At 33.6% G+C, this 18,431-nt stretch overlaps 1 long non-coding RNA gene across 1 annotated transcript; it reads left to right on the forward strand.

Annotated features, from left to right (window-relative positions):
* The first annotated feature begins 4,596 nt into the window (after positions 1–4,596).
* Positions 4,597–8,029, forward strand: LOC120515699. Its single transcript, XR_005630686.1, has 2 exons — positions 4,597–4,750; positions 7,423–8,029. It is a non-coding gene; the product is annotated as an uncharacterized LOC120515699 (long non-coding RNA).
* Positions 8,030–18,431: the final 10,402 nt, after the last annotated feature.

Raw genomic sequence — 18,431 nt, forward strand, 5'->3', positions numbered from 1 at the left:
CAACATTTTAACGTATGACATGAGCCTTTATTTGTCAATTATTTGTTTGTAAGATCTAGGTTTAGGTATTTTTTATAGATTTGTTTTTGTAGAATTTCTGAAGATTATATTTTGAGATTCTTAAACAACCTGCATTTCAGGTGTGACTTTCTGATGTGTGCAATACACAGGGTAAATGTATTTTAAAATGTATGTATTATTTGCTGGGTTTGTGGTTTTTGTTGTGGACATATTTGAAACCAAAAAATATGGTAGGTATTTTTTTTTTACTTTTATCTGCTTGTGATATCCACAGCTGGTTTTCAGTGGCATGCAAAAGTTTGGACACCCTTCCTTAAATTGTCTGTTACTGTGAATAGTTAAGCAAGCAGAAAATTAACTGATCACCCAGAGGTATAAGGTTTAAGATGACACATTTCTTTTCAGTATTTAATGCAAGATTAGTGTATTGTTTTTGTTTTGTACAATTGTACAGTGTAAAAAGGAAAGGATACCATGCAAAAGTCTAGGCACCCCAAGATATTTAAGGTCTCAAATAACTTTTCCTAAGGTCTCAGACCTTACTTAACTCATTATGGCAATGGATTATTAAAAGTCATCGTTAGGAAACCCCAGGTAATACAAATTGCAAAGCTGTGTAATTTCTCTGACTCCTCAAACCTTGTCAAAACAATTAGCAGCCATGTACTCCTCTAAGCAGCTGTTCAGCACTCTGAAAAATAAAATAATTGATGCTCACAAAGCAGGAGAAAGCTACAAGAAGATAGCAAAGTGTTTTCAGGTAGCTGTTTCCTTAGTTTGTAATTCTATTAAGAAATAGCAGTTAACAAGAACAGTGGAGGTCAAATTGAGTTCTGGAAGACCAAGAAACCTTTTGAAAGAATTGCTCGTTGGATTGCTAGAAAGGCAAATAAAAACCCTGTTTGACTGCAAAAGGCGTTCTGGAAATATTTAGCAGACTCTGGGTGGTGGTGCACTGTTCTACTGTGCAGCGACACCTAAACAAATATGACCTTAATGGTACAATCAGCAGAAGAAAACCTTTCCTTTGTCTTAGCCACAAAATTCAGCAACTGAATTTTCCAAATGGACATCTAAACAAGCTTGATTCATTTTGGAAACAAGTCTTGTGGACTGATGGAAGTCAAAATAGAACTTTTTGGCCAAAATGTGCAGAGGTTATTGTGAGAAAAAAGTTGTTGAATTCAGGAAAAGAACACCTCACCAACTGTTAAGCACCGGAGTGGATCAATCATGCTTGTTTTGCAGCCAGCGTCACAGGGAACATTTCATTGTTACAGCGAAGAATGGGTCCATATAAATACCAGCAAATTCTGGAAGCAAACATCAAACCATCTGTAAAAAAGTTGAAATTAAAAAGAGGATGGGTCCTACAACAAAATAATGATCTGACACACACCTTAAAATCTACAATGAAGTACCTCAAGAGGTGCAAGCTGACAGTTTTGCCATGGCCCTCATAGTCCCCCGATCTAAGCATTATTGAAAATCTATGGATAGATCTCAAAGGAGCAATGCATGCGAGACAGACGAAGAATCTTGCAGATTTAGAAGCCTTTTGCAAGGACGAATGAGTGAAAATACCCCAAGTATGAACTCAAAGGTTCCTAACTGGCTGCCAAAAGTGTTTACAAGCTGTGATACTTGCCAAAGGGGGTGTTACTAAGTACTGACTATGTCAGATGCCCAAACCTTTGCTTATGTTTCTTTACGTTTTTTAGTATTTTGTACCTGTGAATGATGGAAATAAAATGTTATCTTGCTTAAAATATTAATGAAGTCACTTTTAACTTTATGCCTTTTCATTATCAGCTCCTCTTCTGCTCACTTAACTATTCACAGTAACAGACATTTCAAGCAATGGTGCCCAAACTTTTGCATGTATATGTCTGCACATGAACGTGGGCTCTGTCAATTCCCCCATCAACACTTCAGGGCCACTTGTCCAAGCTCCTGTGTACACTTACACCAGCACGGAGCCTAAGCACACTGTTTTTACTTAAAACATGCTCACTGCCATGAACCCCTAAATGCATTTTTACCACTTCTGACTTGGTAATGAGACATTTCACCTTGAGGGACATATTCATCTCTAAATGTAAAGTTGTGTTGTCTTGTTTTAAAGGAAGCTGACAAGAACCTTGAAAGGGCTGATATTATTAGGTAAAAAAGCTGTTTTGTTCAACAATACAATATGCATATTACTAATTCAGTTGCTAAAAGCATAAATTCAGACAGATTGGCATTTGAAATATATGTTAGTATTTGAAGTGTATGTTATGGCATGCTGCTTATTTGACCCTTCTCTACTTAGTTTTTAGTTTGTTTTCCTAAAGATTTTTATTAGGTGTTATGAATTAAAGACAAACCAAGGTGAAAAATAATTCTCAAAATGTTTATCTCGAATGGTTAAGCTGTTAGGGACAAGAATCACTGTTTGCTTTTCTTTTACTGCAACAGACTTTTTGAGTTGCTTTAATTTAAAAGCTATTGACAGAAAAGAGAACATTATACCTAAATTAAATTATAATATCCGTAAGCCAGTAGAATAACATCAATTTAACAAAAATAAAAACCACACACTGTAAAGAAGATTAAACTTATTATATTCAGTATGTTTAATGGAGGTGGATGCAAACTATGAGATATATGGAAATTGAATGATAAATTTGATTATAATAGTAAATACAGTGCCCTCCATAATACCTGGGACAGACACATTTTTCCTTGATTTACCACTCTGCTCCACAGTTTATAATTACAGATCAAACAATTTAGACATTATTATAGTTCTCATTGCAGACATTAATTTAAGGGTATTTACATACATTCTGTCAGCCATTTAGAATGACAACACTTTTGCATCTCTGTCCCAAACATTGGATATTGTGGAAAGCATGTTACTTTCAAAGAAAGACAGACATTAGACTAGATATGAATGTTCCTCCTTTTTTATTTATTAAAGCCCCTGCATTTTTCTTTAGATTTCTCGGTAATTCTACATTTAGTTTTCCTGAGATCAGATCAAATAAGCAAATGTAGTATTTACATTTTTCTACAATCTTAAATCATTTGCATTGCTTTTCAGAATAAATACATAAAAATCTTTCACATTTTCTTCACTTTGATTGCATTTTTAGATGTGTTAGAAGAAAAAAATAATTTGGAAGAACTGTAAGATTTGTACTGAAAAGAATTTAATCTCAGTTTTGCTAAGATGAATAAATAAACATTTATTAACAGGTTAATCACATTTCCTTAGGTTAAAATCATAGCAGCTCACAATATGGGATGAAAAGAATTTTTTTTTTTCTTTGAATTTCAGCTAGTGAAAATCAGCAAATCATTCTGCATTTCTACTGTAGTAAAATTAATATTAGTCAGTCTTAGAGAAAAAGATTGCTCCTGGAAAGATTACAAAACAATTAGAGCAATCTTTGAAACATATTATATTTGTGATGGGTTTTTATTAAAGGATAATTGCCATTCCGATAAAAACTGTTTAAGTTTGTGCATGCAGTATATGCTTTTGTACTGTTGTTGCAGTTAATATTAATGTAATGCTGTTAGTAGGAGAGGCAAAGTTATATGAAAAATAATACTGATTATTAATCATAAATATTAAATTAAGGATAGTGCAAATTGTATTTACTCATTCCACAGGCTATCTAACTCTATATATACAAAACAGGAAGATTGTTCTAAAAAGAAGGTCAAAAGTAGTGGTTAAAAAAATGAATTTCTTAATATTTTATTTTTTTGCTATTGCACGTTTGGTGTAGTGATTCCTGATGCTGAATGATTTGTCTAGAAGATTGGTTTTGAAACTGAAGTCTGATATTTTTTCTCCCCTTTTCTTCTCTCCACATTCCACCTGTGTATTAACTTAATAGATTATCTGAATTGTCCTGCCATCAGTGCCAACCCTGTGTAGGCATTTTACCTGTTTAAAAGTTTGACATTGTTAACCTTCTTAGTAGTGTTAATCTAAGGTGACATGACTAACTGTTATGCGTAACTTACCTTTTTTATGCATTTCCAGTTGATGTTGGAGAACTTTGTTCATTGAGGTAAAAACAATAAAATTTTATAAAAGTGTTAGTACTTAGGAGCCCTTTTTGTAATATCAGATTTTGATTAAGAAGCCGAAACCATTTACTGTCAAAAATCTACAATAAAAGAGAAAGCCTGAAAAGGGCAAACATGTTTTCACAGCTCCACACATGACTAAATAAATACAATGTCACAATAAATATATAGCAGGCCTATAGCAGATATTTTGATTTACTGTAAGCCATAGTTCATAAATATTTTTTACTAATGCATTATAATGATAAATTACAGTGATAGATTAGTCTGTCATTGTGGATAGCATGGTATAGTAGCCTAGATGCTAAATTAGACTTGACCTGTCTATGTTCAAACTGTAAAAACTTGTATGCTATTGTATTGTGTATTTACTAGTGTAGTGCTCTACAATGTTGTTTGCTGCAGAACGGGGCTATATAAACTAGGGTTGGCTTGGTTGTTTGATAAAATTAAATATATACTAATTACAGTATGTTTTTTCACAAGACTGGCTTACAAACATCTTACAAAGCAACATGTTTTTTTTGCTAGAATACCATTATTGGACTTTCGCAAGAGTTTTCTGGGAAGATCGCATGTGATTTTCATGTAACACAACAGAAGACAAATATTAGTGAAGAACTTCGACCATATGTCAATGGTATGTTGATTGTTTATTTATTTTAAATCAAAATTATTAACAGGCATAAGCAAATTATATCATTTGTGGTGCAATATAACAACTCCATAAAATAACTTTTATATTTATATGGTGCTCTCACAGTAGCATAACTTGTAGTGATACACATTGTACACTGTGAAAATGCACAATAATAAAAACTAATTAATCAATTTCACTTTTCCTTAGTAGGTACTGGAAATATCCCGTTACTAGCAATCTTGTTTAAAGATTTCTTGGGTAGCACTAACTGTATTAATATAGTATAGTTGATAAAAAGTGAGTATTTCTTAAAATAATTAATAAAATGGACAGGCTGAAAAATTATTAACATTAATGCTTCACATCACAGGGCTTTAGAAGTAGGTGTACATTTTGCCTAGGAGATTTAAAAATACCTAAGCAAAATAAAAAAAAATCTAGTTAATAATAATAATTTAAAAAGGCGTTGAAATACGAATACAGGCTGCAGAAACTACTAATTACGCTTTACCAAAGTTTTACTGAACAACTATTAATTTTTTTACATTGTCTTTCATAGCTATGTTTTGCATTGCTTAATGATAACAGTTATTTTCAATCTGTTGTAAACATTATCCTACATTTACCACTGACAAAGAAAAAAAATCACACAAAGATACTTACTTAAAACCAGTTCAGTGTTGCTGGGAGCATGAAACATGTCCCTACAGTCTTGGATGCAAAACATCAAACAACCCTTCACAAAGCGCCACGCCATCACAGGGCACACCCTACCTAGCAAACAGTTAACTTTTACAAAGACAACTCAGGCAATGGGCAGTTGTAGAAGTAGCGAGGTAACTCAGTAACCGCTATGTCATAATGCCGCCTTACTGAAGTACATAAAACATTCAATTTATAAAGGGAGGTGATAGACTATGACCAGGTCTCCTGCAAATTTCCTAAAAAGTTACCTATGAGTATCTTTAAAGTTCACAAGGAGAGGAGCTGTTGATTTAAGTTCAGTAACATACTTAAATACAGAGATCCACCGGCACAGATGCATTTCAGGATTGCTTGTCCATTCCTCAGTTTAGGATGTGCATAGTGAAATACTTATTAAATCCACAAATAATAGTGAAGTCAGTAAACTACAAGCAAATATAAAAATGCAAACAGCCTTACATTTCTAGCATGAGTTTGTTGTAATTGTGGTAATTAATGGGAAACTTCTGTAAATTTTGAGATGGGTCATTGGCTACATTAACTCCAAAAATTCCCTTCCTAAGCAGTAATATAATTACTGACATTTACAGTAGGCATTGTTATTTACAAAAACAGAATTTTAATTTTGAGATTTTTTTCTTTTTAGAAGGACTTTGTGATATTCCACTTTGAACATTCTATATGATTTAAAATAAGATATACAATAAAAAATGGACCACACTAAAATTATGTAACATTTCTGCCATCACAGTCAGGCTAGTGATTTTTACAAAATTAGATTTTAGTGTTCACCTGTAAATAAACATTTCTGCAATAACTACATCATTATGGGACATTGGACAGGCTTTATTTTTAAAGGAAATTAGGCAGATGCTAAATGATAATGTCAGATTTAAACATTTTAAACAACAGCTCTATCATATTAAGTTTATGAGTAAGTGTGAAAGTGGGAGTTTTAGTTGTACTGTTTTGTTGTTGAATGTCTATTTTTATCACTCAAACAAAACAATCTGAAAATATTAATATGTGAGATTACTGAGTATGCCACTTTGTTTTCTTCCTTTTCTGTGTTGCAGCATCAATTTCACAATTGAATTAGAGAGAACACCTGCATTCTTTTAACAGTCATTTCATATACAGAAGGAGAAAAATAATCACTAAATCAATTGTTTGCTTTGACACATATGCTCAGATTTCTCTGAACAATTACGTAGTTTGAAAATATGTGAGAACTTTAAATTTCTTGTAGGGATATTGGATGAAAACCCTTGTTATGTTATAATAAAATCACAGCTTATTTAAAATGGAGGAATGAAAAATAAAGTCATTTAAACACTGAACTATTGAATGTTTTCATAATGCATTGTTTTACCAGGGAAACCTAAATCCATTAGTAGAGTGAGCTCATTTAACAGAAAGTTACCTAAGTTCCAGAAAAAAGCATGAGCTGTACTTTTAAATTCTTAACTCAGTTCTGTTAAGATGGGTATTGGGAAAAGTATTATATACTTTTACCATTTTCCTCCTTAACCTCACCTCTTATGATATCAGAATATAAGATGTCAGAATCAAAAGAGTTTTCCAAGTGTTGCATTAATTTGTTTTTAGTAGAAATGCATTGTAACCTTGATACTGTAGTCTACATAATTTTATCGACAGGTTCACCAAGTCAAACTGTTAGTCCATAAAGATAGAATGATGGTCTTAGAAATCTGTGCATTCTGCATCTGTACTGTTGCTATGCCAATACATAAGGGTTCACTTATGCATTGTACAAGAAGAAAGTAGAACTTCAGTTTACTGATTGTCAAAGTGATGTTTTAAGATTTTATTTGAGGTTAATGTTTGCATTTATTGTTTTTATTTTAATGCCTTGTATTTAAAAAAATACAAATATGAATGATATCTTATTATAATTTGTTCCTAAAATTAGAGATATGGATTTTTTTTACTTGATCTCTTTACAGAGGGAAGAATTTCTGAAAAGATTCTGGAAGAACATATATTTCAAAATAACCTGTGCTATATATGTGGACCACCACCTATGATACAGTCTGTTTCTAGTCAGCTTATCAATTTAGGATTTCCCAAAGAAAAAATTCTTTTTGAAAAATGGTGGTAGTTTTTCTTATGCAAGTTCTTATACTCAGAGTATGCAGAAAGTGTTATTCTGTTTTACTGTAAAATACTGTATTTTACAATATTACAATAATTTAAAGTTGTTCTCTTAAAATCTTATTATAGACCACATGTAAAAAATTTTGCTCACCATTGTTGAGAAATAGTTGGTCTGTCATCTCATTTCTGTTCCATACTGCAAGTAAAACTGGCTTTTTCCTGTTTTGAAAACATTTTAGATTACAGTGCTGATGCTAGTTTTTGTGTGTGTTTTTATTAATATTATACTGATATGGACAACTGGCTGGTATAATGGTCCTTGTGTCACATCAACAAATGTTTATTATTTTTCAGAGTTTAGAAAATAACTGTTAATCAGTAAGCGTTCCAACTGTCCTATAATGTTAGTCTATAGTATTATGATTTAAATACCAATAAAGTAATCCTTTTCATTTTCACATTTCAAAACAAGTTGCATTTTATCACATTGATAAGTGTGTGGTGAATGCCCTTAATACTTTATTAAACCTTTATGACCAAAGTACCTTAAAGGTGGTATACACTACTACAGGTAATATTACAGATTGGACATTAACACCGCAAAATATTTTAAGCAGTTTTCTTCTTGATTCAAGAGAGTAACCATAATCTTATATGTGCTGCAACAACAACATAAGGCTTTACCAAGCTGTCTAATCTGCAACAAGTGGCTCAAATGCATGCCTCCTAATTTGGCACTTGTGTCAGTTTAGTAATGGACAACATTTTTGAATGTATGGTTATTTTTTAACAGTAAAGATATACTTGTTCTTTTCTAGATACTTTTTAAAATTGATGTATTTTTTCAACACTGAATTCTTTTCAAGTCCATGTACAATAAATAGCCTGGATAGAGTTTTCATGTAAAAAAGCAGTGCATGTGATAGATATACAGTAACTAGGCCACATTGTAGGTAGGGGTTCTACACAAAAACAGAATGTCTTTTGAGGGACATTTTTAATTATTTTATGTTAATATTGTGTTATTTAATAATAACATTTCACCATGTGAATGAATGCCTTTCTTTTCTTTGAAGTGAACATATTGATCTTTAACCTTTTATTTTGTGTATGTAGTATTCCTCCATTGTAAGTCTCCGGAAGATGTGGTTTTGTATTAAATTACTGAAAAAAATTTTTAGTCAACATAAGAAGTTTTGGAACAAAAAACAACAACCCAATATCAAGAAAACAATACCTTGCCTTCAAAAATACAATTACTTGCAATTTAAATCTTCATAAAACTACTCTCACTAAAGTTAAATGATCCACTGATCTAGCATCTTAAAATCATAGGTACAGAGTGAATGTCGTTTTTGTGTCTTTTGTTGTTGGCACTTTGTTCTGTGTTTTCAAAGGATATGTGTGGCAGCATGTATTTAGACCTATGTTCGTCAAGTAATTTCTCTTTAGCAAAGCATTTTGTGAAAATCTAAACTTTGAAATTTGAGTGTTACAGGAGGTGTTTAGTGGTATTCAGTATTTTTTGTCACTGAGATGTTTCAAAGCAGCAGTGAGGGAGCCCTTTCTGACTCTGCAGTTGTGTGCAGGTAAAGGTTTGTCACACTCTTCTTAAAGAGTAATCTATAACTTTGAACAAACAAAGTTAATTTGACCTCTTCTAGTAATGTGTCACCATTACACAACACTGTGATATGGTTAGTTGACATTTGTTAAACAATAAATCTGTATCTGCTATTTTTATACACTATATCTTTGATTTGATAAAAATACTGATATTTTCAGTCACTAAGCTGTTTCCTAATCGGAAGGAGGTTTCTTAACAGTCTATTAAAAATCTATCTCAAAGGCGCTTGCCTAGAGTTCAGCATCACACCTGATGTTTTCAGTTTGTCTTGCTGTTTACCCAGTATACTAGAGGTGTAGCTATTTCTGTGTTAGACAAAAGAGTGATGTTGGGCACATGCTGCCTCAGCTGCAACTCAGGGAAGCATCATCTCTTATCTTTTAAGCGAGAAATGTAGCAGGAGCATTTGCAAATTAATTGTACATGGTTTTACAATGTTGTTTTCAAGCTGCATACCATAATACTGTACATTTAATTGATGAGCCTGGACATTTACCAGGACTGATGTGCAAACATATCAACATCTGGGCTTTATTTAGGGGCAGGTTAATTGTTTCCTGATATGAGGATGAAACTTACTGAGCAGACTTCAGTTATATCCAAAGTCCACTAATGTAGATAACTAAATTGTGTGGACTGCATGCAATATATGTATATATGTTTGACTTGTCTATGGGTCTGCAAATTAAGCTGATATTCATTAATAATTTAATATTAGCTTATTATATTATATACTCTAATAGGTGTTTGCAAATTCCCGTTGAGACTAGTGTATTGCCTCGAGTTTTCATTACTTCCACTGTCTTGAACTAATACCTGCTGTGAATTGGCCTCCTTTTATTACATATTTTTCTGATTCCACACTTAATCATTTTGCAGAAGTAATCTTAATATAAATTCATTAATGTTATACTTTATTACTGTACTAGTTGTTCAGAGTTGTTCATTGAATTTCTCAAATTTCTTCTTTGGCCTTATTTCACTTACTTTAAATCACTTGTAAAGGGACTGACCAATATGTAAAGGTTATATTTTATGCTTTCTCTGTAGTATGATTTATTGCCACCTGAATTTATTTTTAAATCAAAATTATCATTATAATGAAAAGAAACTTCTTGACACAATTCAATAAATTAACACATATATAATGTGCAGTTCATTGGGATTATTTCAGGTAAAAATATATTTCTAGGAAAGCAGACAAGTGTTGGGTTGTTTTCAGTTCACAGACTATTAGCAGAATCAAGTAAACACAGTCAATTTATCCATTTTCTAACCTACTAGGGGTTACGATGAGCCAGTGCAAATCTAGGAACACTGGTAACAAAACAGGAATAAACTATTGACAGGGTGCCAGACTATTATAAAGAGTACTCATTGGGACACACTCGCATTCACTTATACTGAGACAATTTATATTTTACCATTAATTTAACATCTTGTAGTTATTTGAATATTCACTTTGGTCTCTTGGACTGGACCAGTCTTACATTCTGCCAACAGCCCTGAAAATGTCTGTTTTTATCACATGACAACAAGAATTAAATAGGTTGGTTTGTGAATTTCATCAGGAATACATGTATTTTGTTTGATTTCAAAAGAATACCTTAAGACATTAATATGAAATGTATCCATAAATATTTGGTAGTGATTCATGATTTCCAAAACAGTTTTTGAAACAGATCTTTAGTAACACAATTTGCCTTAACATTGCACTAGATAAGTTACTAGTTATGAAGCTGTTAAGGGTGAAATATATAAACGTTAACAAGCATAAGAAGCTTGATTCTGTACAGGAGTTTGGGCCTTGCTCCTCCTTCTTGCCTTATTTTTAAAACCTTGGAAATGCTAACAGAGTTCCCATCATGTTTTTGGGTAAGATGTATTTTATATAAAAGCCCTGTACATATTGCATATTGTACCATATATTTGGAATGATTTGAGGTTAAGTTGTATTTTTAACTATTAAATACAATAGATCTGTATTTTGTGAGCAGTATTTTCTATTTTCTTATATTTTAAATTTTATTCATGGTAAGATTGCAAAACATAGTGTATAATGTTAACTATTGCTGATATTGACATAGTTTTTCTATTAAAAAATAAACCCTTCATTTTGACTAAATGAGTTATTGTTGCCTACGTGTATAACATCTAAAGTCACATTTTATGAATGTGAAATTTTTGATTTATTTTGCTTTTTCATTGTCATATTTCTGTTTTCTTTTAATTTAACATAAGTTAGGGACTCTACTTATCTTGTTTTTCACATAAATATTAAATTCAAAATTTTGTAGAAATATTAAAAGTTGAATTCTTTACATTTTATGAATTTCAGGTAGAAAAATCAGAAAAGGTTCATTTACAGCACTACATAAATATTTATTGTGTCCCCATTATAATTAATCTATTCCTCTGAAGCCCAATTCTTTTTGATATTGTTAAACAGTTTTGTTGAGATAACTGTTCTTTGTGACATTTAATAAGACTCTGTCTGACTGTATGGTTTGTTACTGTTGCATAAGCTTTAGAATTAGAATTAGAACAATCAAAGGCGAGAACAGGCCATTCAGCCCAACAAAGCTCATGATCCTATCCACTTGCTTCCTCCAGAAAACATCAAGTCGAGTTTTGAAAGTCCCTAACGTCTTCACCATCCCACACACTGCTTGGTAGCTTGTTCCAAGTGTCTATGGATTCTTTGTGTAAGAAAAACTTCCTAATGTTTGTGCGAAATTTACCCATAACAAGTTTCCAACTGTGTCCCAGTGTTCTTGATGAACTCATTTTTAAAATACAAGTCTCGATCCACTGTACTAATTCCCTTCCATAATTTTTAAACTGCTTCAATCATGTCACCTCTTAATCTTCTTTTGCTTAAACTGTAAAACTCAGCTCTTTTAATCTTTCCTCATAATTCAACCCCTGTAGACCTGGAATCAGCCTAGTCGCTCTTCTCTGGACCTTTTCTAGTGCTGCTTATGTCCTTTTTGTAGCCTGGAGACCAAAACTGCACACAGTACTCAAGATGAGAGGCCTCACCAGTGCATTATGAGGTTGAGCATAACCTCCTTGGACTTGTACTCCACAGATGGTGCTATATAACCTAACATTCTGTTAGCCTTCTTAATGGCTTCTGAACACTGTTTGGGAAGTTGATAGCAGAGTCCACTATGACTCCTAAATCCACTACTCATAAGGTGTACTCTCGATTTGACTAGCCCATTGTGTATTCAAACCCTAATATTTTTACTTCCTATGTGTAATACTTTACATTTTACTGACATTAAATTTCATCTGTCACAAATCTGCCCAAGCCTGCCCATGCTATCAAGTCCTTCTGTACTGATATAACGGATTCCAAATTATCTGCTAATCCACCTATCTTGGTATCATCTGCAAACTTAGCCAGCTTGTTGCTTATATTCCTATCTAAATCATTTATATATATTAAAAATAGCAGCGGCCCTAACACTGGCCCTGTGGAACACCACTCTTAACATCGGCCAGTTCTGAAGCGGTTCCTCGCACCATCACCCTCTGCTTCCTGTGTCTGAGCCAATTCTGCACCCATCTAAAAACATCACCCTGAACTCCCTTCTTTTAACTTGATGCCCAACCTCTCATGTGGCACCTTATCAAATGCTTTCTGAAAGTCAGATAAATAATATCATAAGCTCCACTTTGATCGTATCCTTTTGTTGCCTCCTCATAGAATTCCAACATGTTAGTAAAACCGACCTCCCTCTTCTGAACCCATGCTGACTGTTCAGAATAACTCCTGTCCTTGTCATGTGTTGCTCAATCTTATCCTTAATAATTCCTTCCATTAATTTTCCTGTGATGCTTGTTAAACACTGGCCTATAGTTGCTTGGATCTGCCCTGTCACCCCTTTTATATAATGGGATGATATTTGCCATTTCCAGTCCTTTGGAATCTCTCCAGTGCACAGTGACTTCCTAAAATATGTGTCAAGGGTTTATATATGTACTCACTAGCCTCCTTAAGAACACGAGGATAAATATTATCTGGGCCTGGTGATTTGTTTGATTTCATCTTATTTAATCTGAGCAGCACTTCTCCCTCTACAATTTCCAAATCCCTCAGTACCTCCTTAGTAGTTGTGTTTACCTCTGGCAGGTTATCCACTTGCTCACTTGTAAACACCTCAGAAAAATGTAAGTTTAGGGCATCTGCTATTTCATTGTCTGTATCTTTTAATTCCCCTTTACTATTCCTGATGAACTTGACCTCCTCCTTAACTGTTCTTTTACTACTAAAATACTGAAAGAATCTCTTGGGGTCTTCTTTAGCCTTATCTGCTATATTCCTCTCCAACTGTCTTTTAGCCTCTCTGATATCCTTCTTAATGGTTGCCCTCATTTTCTCATACGGCTCGGTTCTCTTTGCAGTCATTAGTCTTATATACCTTATACAGCAGTTTTTCCTTTGCAACTTCTTTTTAAATCTTTATTAATCCACATTGGAGATTTTTTGAGTTTCCTATTACTTCCAAATTTAGGTATGTATCTGTCATGTTACGTAAACATTTTAAACCTGTTCTCCTGCTCTTGTGCCCTCCATCTGTAAAGGTTATCCCAGTTAATATTTGGATAATTAAAGTCCCCATGACTATAATATCCCCTTCTTTCCTTTTTTATATTACTAAAAAAATTTTGTTGAAATTACTGTCGAATTGGGTGGTCTATAACACACTCCTAAAATGAGACCTTTTTCCCTAATATTTTTTCCAAGTGAAACACATGTCCCTCACTAAGATGGGGCTCATCATCCAACTGAAGATGACTTACATTTAATTCCTGTTTGGCATAAACAGCAACCCCACCCCCTTTTTTTGTTCTGTCTATCCTTCCTAAAAATGTGTATCCCTCTATGTTACCTCATCCCATCTTTGTTATTAGCCAGGTTTCCGTTATTGCTATAATATCATAATTGTCTCTCTACATACAACTCCAACTCTTACCTTATTTTTGATATTCTAGCATTAAGGCAAGCTATTTTTTAATGTGTTAATCCTTCTATCTTTCGTGTTTTGCTTAAAATTTACATTACTATGCATTTTTATTTCTACACCATTGTTTTTCTTCCATGTATAGATCTAAATCTGGCCTGTCTAAACTCCCCGCCCCCCCCTTCCCCAGTTTAAACAATCCTCGACTAGCCTAAAATCGCCTCCCCAATACATTGGGTGCCCCCCCGGTTCAGATGTAACCCGTCCAGTGGGAAAAGGTCCCATCTGTTCCAAAGGAGTCCCAATGCCCCCTAAACCTATACCCTTCTACCCTGCACCAAGATTTGAGCCCGCGTTAAGCCTTCTAATCTCCTCCCAATCTTACCTGGACTGGCGCTGGCACAGGCAGAACCGGAGAGACTACCTTGTCCCCGTTCTGCTCCTCAGCTTGGTACCTAACTCTTTGAATTTGGATTTAGAAATGACAGACTACCCTTATGTATGTCATTTGTTCCCGTGGACAATGACAACAGGATCCACCCGCTCTGGCCAAGGCCTATCCACCCTTCAGGGGGGTCTCCCACCTGTTTCTCCCGGAGGCAACACACCTCGAGACTTCTCTCTCTCTGGAGCACACCTGGCTTAATCCCTAATGATTGAATCCCCCAATGATGTTTCTGCTTGAATCAAAGTTAAGTGCACTTTGACCTAAAGAAAAGTGGACAAACTATTATATTTTTTAAAATGCTTGATAATAAGTATCTTTTATTTTTTCAAAATCATAACTTTACTATAAACTAAATATGCCAACATTTACATTTTAATAAAGGTTACAGTTTTGTAATAGGGGTGTTAAAATTATAACCAAGAACAAAATGTACAATGAGCACAGGCTTTGAACTGATATTTTCATATGCTTTAATTTGAATAACTTTTTGTGGTTGAGCTGTATTCTTCATAGAATGTTGCAGGATGGACTTGATTTTAAAATACAGAATATTTGCACCATAAACTCAGTTTTACAGAACTGCATCTCTTTCATAGAAGCGATAGTCTTGTGGTTTCTGGACCATTTTGCTTAATGTAAATTGGAAAGTATAAAACCTTTTTATTTTATTATGATGCATTCAGCTTTTCAGTGTGTGTAGTATAAATGGAAATAAAACAAGAAAATAAAACAAATTCATCACTAGCAAGAAAATCACACATTGTGGTCACTGTTGTTTACAATGAGAATTCAGTTTAGCAGTCCTAAAAAAATAGGAAAAGAAATACATTCCATTAGCTACATTGAAACCATGATTGTTAGATTTAAAAAAAAAGACTAAGGCATCTGGATGTCTTGGGCTAAATATTAGGAGTATGACCAGATACATTAGGAATGCATACTTAAACCATCCATCCATCCATTATCCTACCGCTATATCCTAACTACAGGGTCCTTGGGGGCAGCTGGAGAGTCCCCGCCATCACAGGGTGCAAGCCAGGAAACAAACCCGGGCCCGGGTGCCAGCCCACCGGCGACACACACACCAAGCTCACACTGGGAACAATTTAGGATCACCAATGCACCTACCTGCATGTCTTTGGACTGTGGGAGGAAATCGACACTTATACTTACAAATTAACTAAACTGAATTTTGGTATTCAAATTTTAAGACTAAAAAAGTTGAATAAATTTTTATTAGTCTATGTGTGAGTTTATTTTGTATTCCACATTGTACAAGCTATGCTTATTTGAAAATTTACGCCCCTTCGTGTCCCCAGGGGCTTTGTCTCCCAAAAGTCAAGTGATTGTTTTGCACTCTGTTCCAACAGAAAGTATGTGCCTAAAAATAGCAGGACTATCTCAAAGGGCTGAACTGCAGTCTCGATTGAAGAAAATCTTTCAGCTTCTACATGCATTTGTTTTCTTTTCAGACAAAAATTATGCTAGTGGATTTTTAATACTTATAGTAATATTACATAAACATGTCTATTTACAGTATGTGAATGTATTTTTGTACATTTATATCTTCATGGCTAATGTTGATTTTCAGTTTCTATAAACCATATTGTTCCATTTTTAAACACATTTTAAAATCAATGAGATGTGTAACCTCAAAAATGCTCTCCGGCAATCTTCTCAGCAGTTGAAAGAAATCTAAATTATTGACCCTAGTGGATTAATAAAAAAAAATCAAAGAACAGCTACAATGTATTGCTAAATTGCAGTTGGGTTTTGCTTTTCTTAAACCATTTTGTCAAAATCGTAAAAAGTAGTATTTATAGGCACCCCTGCTTCTGCTTACTGCTACTGCTTTTATTTAATTATTAGATTTAGTTCAAAAATGACTGCCAACAAGGGTTTAGACTGAGGCTCCAACACATCACTGCTCAAATTACCCTCCTCCTCTTACACCATGTGTTGTTTGCATTTATATTTGAATTTTTACACTTTCTTTAGAATGTTGAAAACTGAAATCTGTGCTGAATATTTTTTAACATCTTTTTATGCTTTGAATGGGGGCTCATCTTTTGTTTTTTTTTATAAAATTTTTACTTGAGACTTGGGAATTTTTCTACTGTACATGTTCTTTTATTTGAAGTAGATTATCATCAATCAAGGTTCAGACATGATAATCCATTTTAGAATACAGATCATCGATTGATAGTTAAAACTCCACTGGTGTTTTTTATTTGTATTGTAGTTGTGTTGAGAAGCTATTGATGGCTTGCCAGTGGTAGAGCAGGAAAGGGGAATAAGCGAGAAATTTAGAACTTAATGTGAGAGAGTGATTCCAGGATGTGGTCTGGGTTATAATGTACATCACAAAGGTACCAGACTATAGGAAGTGACATTGGAGATGCACTGAAATCTGCTCTGATACATCTAACTCAGTAGCTCAGGTAGCATTGGAGACTTTCTTTATTTCTAATGGTGATGGTGGGTATGTAGCTTAAGTAGCAGTCATTTTAACACACCTCGGTACAAAGTGACCATTAAGATTTTGCAGGGAATATTTAAACCATCCTTGAGCAAAGTATATACTGTGACCTTATCAACTGTTCATGAAATTCCTAAATAGAGAGCCTTTGGTAGAGCCCTTTACGCAATCTAAACAGCCTTGATTTTAAAGCCCAGTAACTGACACAGCACTCATTCTACAGGTACAGAGGCTGAGGCCTTAAACTATAGCGTCTCACATGATATCATGGTGTCTGTAACCATAACCTTTTCCAAGTCTATGAAACACATGTAGCAGGATTTGCAAACTCTTATGACCTGTCATATTTGTAAAGGACATAGAAATGTAAGCCTGTAGTGTAAACTGGCAGTTATAAGTAAAAGTGTATTCCATTTGATCAGAAGAACCAGACATGATGTACTCTTTACAGGATTGCAACAAACTTTTCAGATTTGTCCGTCCATACTTTGTACATAGTTGTGGACTTTGTTAGTTCATTACTTTCTAGGGGATCACCTTCAAGCTCTAGAAGCTCTATTGCTAAAGAAAATTGTGGAACAAAGCTGGAATTCAGCTACCTTGTGCAGTCTGGGTCAAAAACATTGTTGTACTTATTAATTAAGGGCACTGATCAATTAATTTGAGTTAGTAAGCTAAAAATGCAGCTCTTTTTATATATATAATGAAAATTGTGTCTTTCTTGTTTATAGAATATTTGTACCTTAATGTCCTGAAAATTAATGCTAGTTTTAACTTACAGATGGAAGTAACTGATAACTAAAGAAATATAAAGTGGAATGAGTCATGAGGCAAATTAGGATCACAACTGCAGGTTTGAAATTAAACACTCCATATTTATTGTGACTTTCATTTCCTTTGTTTAATGAGATACTCCAGGAACATGCAAACACATCATTAGCACAAAATCATTACAGAGGCGCAGTTAATACCTAGTAAACCCTAATGGTTTCATTTGAAATAAATTGTAAGTAAACTTCTAGAAATAACTTAAGGAAAATAATATTGTTCTTCTGACATTCATAGTATTTTATATATTTTTTTTACAAATAAGGCTAAAATAACTTCACTATTAATAAATAACACTTTTATTAATACATACTGTATTAACACACTTCATTATTCAAAATATTATGTTATTCAGTTTGTAGTCCAAGTTTACTTTTCAAACAATTCATTCTTACTTTACACACTAGGTATGTACTGTCAGTTTTACCTCCAAATTTTTAGGACCTCCTACTACTCAACGTACAATTGATAAATGTAAATTATGATAAACATTACAGTTTTAA

The sequence above is a fragment of the Polypterus senegalus genome, chromosome 15 (genome assembly GCF_016835505.1).
Source record: "Polypterus senegalus isolate Bchr_013 chromosome 15, ASM1683550v1, whole genome shotgun sequence".
In the NCBI taxonomy this organism is placed as follows: Eukaryota; Metazoa; Chordata; class Cladistia; order Polypteriformes; family Polypteridae; genus Polypterus; species Polypterus senegalus.